This window comes from Bison bison, unplaced genomic scaffold, assembly GCF_000754665.1.
Source record: "Bison bison bison isolate TAMUID 2011002044 unplaced genomic scaffold, Bison_UMD1.0 scf7180017864281, whole genome shotgun sequence".
In the NCBI taxonomy this organism is placed as follows: Eukaryota; Metazoa; Chordata; class Mammalia; order Artiodactyla; family Bovidae; genus Bison; species Bison bison.
Window position 1 is genome coordinate 960,343 of NW_011494853.1, and position 7,759 is coordinate 968,101.

General features: G+C 42.5%; 1 protein-coding gene across 2 annotated transcripts in view; it reads left to right on the forward strand.

Moving 5' to 3' along the window:
* Positions 1–7,759, forward strand: part of LOC104995494 (scavenger receptor cysteine-rich type 1 protein M130) — a 36,852-nt gene that overhangs the window by 9,872 nt on the left and 19,221 nt on the right. The window lies entirely within an intron of this gene.

Below are 7,759 nucleotides of genomic sequence, written 5' to 3' on the forward strand. Positions count from 1 at the left end.
TAATTTCATTCTTTTATGTGGAGCTGTCCAGTTTTCCCAGCACTATTATTTAAGAGACTATCTTTTCTCCATTGTATATTTTTGTCTCCTTTGTGATAGATTAATTGGCAATAAATGTGTGGATATATTTCTGGGCTTTCTATCCAGTTCCATTAATCTCTGTGTCTGCTTTTGTCTCAGTACCATGCTGTTTTGATGACTGTAACTTTGTAGTATAGTCTGAAGTTAGACAGCCTGATTCTTCCAGCTTTATTCTTCTTTCTCAAGATTATTTTGGCTATTTGGGATCTGTTGTATTTCCATACAAATTTAAAATTTATTGCTTAATTCTGTAAAAAATGCCATCAGTAATTTGATAGGGATTGCATTGAATCTGTATATTGCCTTGGGACTATGGTCATTTTAACCATATTAAACCAAACTGATTCTTCCAGTCTAAGAACAAAATATATCTTTCCATTTCTTTCATCAGTGTCTTGTAGTTTTCCGAGTACAGGGCTCTTGCCTTCTTAGGTAGGTTTATTCCTAGGTATGCTATTCTTTTTTAATGTATGTATGTATGTATATGCTCAGTTGTTCAGTCATGTCTGATTCTTTGCAGGCCCATGGACTGTACCCTTCCATGCTCCTATGTCCATGGAATTTTCCAGGCAAGAATACTGGAGTGGGTTGTCATTTCCTACTCCAGGGGATCTTCTTGATCCAAGATCAAAACTGTGCCTCTTGTGTCTCCTGCATTGGCAGGTGGATTCTTTTTGACTAACATCATCTGGGAAGCCCTTTAGATGTGATAGTAAATGGAACTGTTTCTTTAATTTCCCTTTCTGATAGCTCATTGTTAGTATATAGAAAGGCAACAGATTTCTGTATTTTCATTCTGTATCCTGCAACTTCACCAAATTCACTGATGAACTCTAGTAGTTTTTTGGTAGTGACTTTAGGATTTTCTAAGCACAGTGTCATCTTGTCTGCAAACAGAGACAGCATTACTTCTTCCATTCTAGTTTGGATTCCTTCTATTTCTTCTCCTTGTCTAAATTGCTGTGGATAGAACTTTAGATATTATGTCAAATAAAAATGGCAAGAGTGGGCATCCTTGCCTTGTTCCTGATCTTAGAGAAAATGCATTCAGCTTTTTCACCACTGCATATGATATTAGGTAAATTGCCTATATATTATATATATAAAGATATTATAAAATCTATATAAACAATAGAATGGAAAGGACTAGAGATTTCTTCAAGAAAACTAGAGATACCAATGGAACATTTCATGCAAAGATGGGCACAATAAAGACAGAAATGGTATGGACCTAATAGAAGCAGAAGATATTAAGAAGAGGTGGCAAGAATACACAGAAAAACTATACAAAAAAGATCTTCATGATCCAGTTAACCATGATGATGTGATTGCTCACCTAGAGCCAGACATCCTGGAATGTGAAGTCAAGTGGGCCTTAGGAAGCATCACTACAAACAAAGCTAGTGGAGGTGATGGAATTCCAGTTGAGCTATTTCAAATCCTGGAAGATGATGCTGTGAAAGTGCTGCACTCAATATGCCAGCAAAGTTGGAAAACTCAGCAGTGGCCACAGGACTGGAAAAGGTCAGTTTTCATTCCAATTCCAAAGAAGGGCAATGCCAAAGAGTGTTCAAACCACCACACAGTTGCACTCCTCTCACACACTAGCAAAGTAATGCTCAAAATTTTCCAAGCCAGGCTTCAACAGTACATAAACCACGAACTTGCAGATGTTCAAGCTGGGTTTAGAAAAGGTAGAGGAACCAGAGATCAAATTGCCAACATCTGCTGGATCATAGAAAAAGCAAGAGAATTCCAGAAAAATGTCTACTTCTGCTTTATTGATTATGCCAAATCATAATCATAAAAACTGTGTGGATCACAACACACTGGAAAATTCTTCAAGATATGGGAATACCAGAGCATCGTACCTGCCTCCTGAGAAAAATCTGTATGCAGGTCAAGAAGCAACAAGTAGAGCTGGACATGGAACAACAGACTGGTTCCGAATTGGGAAAGGAGTACATCAAGGCTGTATATTGTCACCCTGCTTATTTAACTGATATGCAGAGTACATCATGCAAAATGCTGGGCTGGATGAAGCACAAGCTGGAATCAAGATTGCTGGGAGAAATATCAATATCCTCAGATATGCAGATGACACCACCCTTATGGCAGAAAGTGAAGAGGAACTAAGAGCCTCTTGATGAAAGAGGAGAGTGAAAAGGCTGGCTTAAAACTCAACATTAAAAAAACTAAGACCATGGCATCCAGTCCCATCACTTCATGGCAAGTAGATGGGGAAACAATGGAAACAGTGAGAGACTTTCCTTTCTTGGGCTCTAAAATCATTGCACATGGTGACTGCAGCCATGAAACTCCTTGGAAGAAAAGCTATGACCAACCTAGATAGCATATTCAAAAGCAGAGACATTACTTTGCCAACAAAGGTCTGTCTAGTCAAGGCTATGGTTTTTCCAGTAGTCATGTATGGATGTGAGAGTTGGACTATAAAGAAAGATGAGTGCCAAAGAATTGATGCTTTTCAACTGTGGTGTTGGGAGAAGACTCTTGAGAGTCCCTTGGACTGCAAGGAGATCCAACCAGTTCATCCTAAAGCAAATCAGTCCTGAATATTCATTGGAAAGACTGATGCTGAAGCTGAAACTCCAATACCTTGGCCACCTGATGCAAAGAGCTGACTCATTTGAAAAGACCCTGATGTTGGGAAAGATTGAAGGCAGGAGAAGAAGAGGATGACAGAAGATGAGCTGGTTGGATGGCATTACCGACTGAATGGACATGAGTTTGAGCAAGCTCCAAGAGTTGGTGATTGTCAGGGAAGCTTGATGTGCTGTAGTCCATGGGTTTGCAAAGAGTAGGACATGACTTAGTGGCTGAACTGAACTGAACTGAGATTGCCTATCTGCACTTCACTGTTCTTATTTTGGGGTTTTGTCTTGTTCCTTGTTTGGAACATGTTCCTCTGTTGCCTCATTTTGCCTGATTTGCTATTTTCAGTTCTATGTAGGTGGTAGGTTGGTGACATTTCCCAACCTTGGAGAAATTACCTTCTATGGGAAATGTTCTATGCTCCCAGCAGCATACACCCCTCTGGTTACCAGAGCTATGTGCTCTAGTTTGCCCCATACGTTAACAGCACAAGTCCTTCTATTGTGGTTGGCTGACTACTGTTAGTGGTCTGGTAGGCATGGCTGGGCCCTAGTCTGGTTGTTTGCTAGACTCGGCCTTGTGCAAAAGCTGCCAGTCACTGCTTGGTGGGACTGGGTCATGGGGTAGCTGGTTGCAGACACCAGGAGTATTTCAGAGCTAGTGCTGTTCTACTTGTGGTTTGAACCAAGTTTTACAGTGAGTGTGGGGGAGACAGTGTTCCCAGATCTAGTGAAAGCCTGCTGGTGAGTAGAGCTGGTTCCTGGGGCAGCTGGCTGAGAGGTCCAACCTGTTTCAGAGTTGGTGTCCATCTGCTTGTTGGTAGGGCCAATGCCCAAAGGATTTTAGGGTTGGTGTTCACCTACTGGTGCATGAAGCCATGTCCTGGGGCTAGTGCCAGTCCAGTGGTAGACAGAGTCAGCTCCTGGGGTCCCCTGCTGCAGGGCCCAGGAATCCCAGAGCTGGTGTTGGCCTGCTGGTGGACAGGGCCAGGGCCCAGGGAATGCTGGTTGTAGGGTTGCACTGGTCCTGGGGCTGGGATCTCTGGGAGATAAGACTTGTCCCAGGGTTAGCACTAGCCCTGTTGGGTAGAGCTGGGTCCTGGGATTTCTGGCTGCAGAGCCCAGGGTCCTGGAGCCTAAATTGGTCAGCTGGTGGGCAGGGCCAATGCCCAGGGTGTCCCTAGGCTAATGTCAGCTCACTGGAGTATGGGGGTGGTGAAACTGGGGCTCTGGCTTCAGGTCCCAGGGGGTCCCTGTGCTAGTGCCAGTTTCCTGGTATGTGGGGCTGAGTCCTGGCCCTCTAGTGGGCACTGCCATGTCCCAGGGTGTCTGTGGGCTCAGGGAGTCTCAAGGCAGCTAATAGAGGACAGTGGTAGGGGTGTGCGTCCCTGCCTGTTTAGTTTCTTGGCCTCAGGTGTCCCACTTCTGGTACTGACAGGCTGGTGACTGGGTCTGGGTCTTGGTGCTAAAAAGCTAAAGGGAGGATTCCAAAATGACTTCTTCTAATACCAGTGTCCTCGTGGTAGAAGGAGCTCCCTAAAATGGCTGCTGTCAGTATCTGGGTCCCCAGGTCCCCACGTGATGAGTTCCATCACATCCCGCCTCTCCAGAAGACTTTCCAAGATCAGCAGGTGGGTCTGGCCCAGGCTTCTTTCAAATTGACTGCTTCTGCCCTGGGTCCCAGAGTGGGTGGGATTTTGTGTGTGTCCCTTAAGAGAGGAGTCTCTATTTCCCACAGCCCTCTGGCTCTCCCAAAAGTAAGCCCTGCTGGCTTTCAAAGTCAAATGTCCTGGGAGCTTATCTTCCTGGTGCAGGACCACTGGTTGGGGAATTCCTTGATCCTTGGGGAGAACCTCTGCAACTGCAATTATCTTCTTATTTGGTGGTCGCGTACCTGGGTCTATGGGCCTTGACTATACTGTGCCCTGCCCCTCCTGCTTGTCTTGTTGTGATTCTTTCTTTATACCTTTAGTTGTAGAAGATCTTCTCTGCTAGACTTTGGTCTTTCTCGTAAGCAGTTGTTACTTTGGTGTGCTCGTGTGAAGAGATGACTCAGGATCCTCCTCCTCTGTCATCTTGGCTGTGCCTTCTGAACATTTTTATGTGTTTCATGCAACTTCTTTAAAAAACTCAAAAGTGGTCTGTGATTGGCTAGTCTTGTGGACAATCCCTAGCATTTTATGTTAATCACTTGTTGATAAGTGATGCCTTTTTAACAACAAGGTGTTCACCAAGACACACCTAGAGCTTTTCTTCCAAAGTAATTATCATATCCTACTGGACAAGAGGGCTTTCCTGGTGGCTCAGTGGTAGGTAAAGAATCTGCCTACCAATGCAGGACACAGAGGTTCAATCTCTGGGTTGGGACAATCCCCTGGAGAAGGAAATGGCAACCCACTCTACTATTCTTGCCAGGGAAATCTCATGGACAGAGGAGCCTGGTGGCTACAGTCCATGGGGTTGCAAAGAATTGAACATGATTTAACGACTAAACAACAACTGGACAAGAACAATGAGTTGCCCTGTAGGTGAGGGAGTATGGTAAGCCAATCTGATGGACCAGGTTCTGCCCTCTGAGAAGCTGCTGTCTGTGCTCTGTCCTTCATGTGCCCAGGTGCTCTTCTCAGAGCAGTACTTCCTAGTGCATTGTTCCCATCATCAGCTCTGTGTTCAGTTTCGAGAGTATATCCATCCAGAGGCTGCACACCTTTCACAACCCACTTCATGCTGATGCTGATTTAGGGACCCTTGGGTTGCTTTAGGGTTGAGTATTCACTAACTGATATCAGTCACCCTCAAATTCAGCAAAATATTCTCTTCAGACTTAGTAGATTTCTTGCCTATTTGCTTTAACCCAATGTCATGTGAAAATAACCACCATCAAAGAATAAATTACATATTTTGATCTATCCTGTGATCAGACCCTTCCTCTCAATTTATTGGCCACTGCCCTAAGGTCATTTGAAACCATGGGTTTGAGAGGGAAGGCAAGATGTAAATCCTATTTTTGCTGGTAGGCTCATTGTCTTTATATGCAGAGCATCAATTTTATTTTCTGCTAAATCTGAAGTTTTATCACCACCTTAATTTAGGGGACAGGATACTTAGGTTTTTTTTTTTCAATTCTGTAAGTTTCAAATTATAGGACTCTCAATTAACTATATCTAATAGCTGCAGGCAGCTTTCCTGGTGGCTCAGCAGTAAATAATCAGCTTCCAATGCAGGAGATGCAAGAAACTCAGGTTCTATCCCTGGGTCCAGAAGAGCCCCTGGAGGAGGGCACGACAACTGTCTCCAGTATTCTTGCCTGGAGAATCCCATGGACAGAGGAGCTGGGGGGGCTATGTCCATGGGGTCATGGAGTCAGACACAACTGAACGCAGTAGCTGCAGGCAGAGGATGTCTCCCTCACAAAATTAGTATTTTTCCTTCCACTTCTTCTTGTAATCTACTGGCTTCTAGTCTCAGCCCATCTCTCTCCTAAATGTTAAAAGTGGCAAGGAGGATTTTTTTCTTTTTTTATATACTTTCCCTTTTTTACACTTTTCCCAATATGTTATCCATTTTTCATCTTTAGTGAATATATAATTTTCTTTTCAGTGTGATATCTGTCCAGATATTTTACCATGGATAACAATACTTATTAGCTTTCCAGCCTACAATATCTATGTCATCAGTATATTATAGCCATGAATTCCATCCAACAACATCCAAAATTTAGGTTTTATTACTAGAGTACCTTATTTGTGATAACCCATTCTAAATTATATAGGATTCTATTGGTGGTTTAGTTGCTAGGTCGTGTCTGACTCTTGCGACTCAATGGACTGTAGCTTGCCAGGCTCCTCTGTCCATGGGCTTTCCCAGACAAGAATATTGGAGTGGGTTGCCATTTCCTTCTCCAGCGGATCTTCTTGATCCAGGGATCGAACCTAGGTCTCCTGCATTACAGGTAGATTCTTTACTGTCTGAGCCACCAGGGAAGCCCAGGATTCTATTTAGCTGCATATAATAAAAATCCCAAATAGCATAAATTTGCAACTTAACATGGGTTCCCTCCCTTTACAAAGTCATATTTTTGTTTGCTATCTGCCATATGTGCACTTTGCTTTCTTTTGTAAACTCTCTTGTTATATTTCTGTAGCAGTTGAAACCCTTCTACTAATTTTTGGGCCAAGACTTTAGCTCTGTCCTTGTTTTTCTAAAAATAGAGTTTGTAATATTATTTTTTGATTTACTTGATTCTTTCAGAAGATTTTCAGGAAAAAAATGATGGAAATACCATCTCTGTGTCTGTCAAGTTCAAACTACGAATTCCATAGTCTGTTTAAATTCTTAGACTTTTATAAAGCATAAGGCATTGTGGTTGATAGGGGCCAGAAAAACTCAGTAAAGCAGGAAGACTAGAAATACAAAGCAACCGTTTACCCCTGAATTGTAATTTAGACAAGATAGCTACAAAGATGTCTAAGAGTTTTGGGCATGAAATTGCTCTGAATCCCAGACATTTTGTTTGTGATGACTGTATAGGTGCTGTAGAGCACTTTTGAATGTAATAACTTGTTCATTTGAATTTGTTTTATTTTACTAAAACCTGAAAGATAATTTTGAGATTAGAATGAGCTATACTTTTTCGGAGTCTGGAAAGGAATAAATGATGAAAACGCATTAGTGCTTCTTTAAACTGTATTGTATCTATTACCAAACAAAATGAAATACCTCTAATTATTTCTTATATTTGTTCTTCATTTCTTCAGAAAGAAATAAATATAGATTTAGTTACTGATGTTAGGGAAAATTTAATTTATTGATTAAAAGGGCTAAATCCAGGCACAAAAATTCAGTTAGTGGCTTTTATGTTAAAATGCAGTCATAGCACAGATGTGGAGACTGGACTTGTGGACACAGGGTGTGAAGGAGAGGGTGGGATGAATTGAGAGAGTAGTATTAACATGTATACACTACCATGTATAAAATAGATAGCTGGTGGGAAGCTGCTGTACAGCGCAGGGAGCTCAGCCTGGTGCTCTGTGTTGACCTAGAGGGGTGGGATGGGGGCTGGGGTG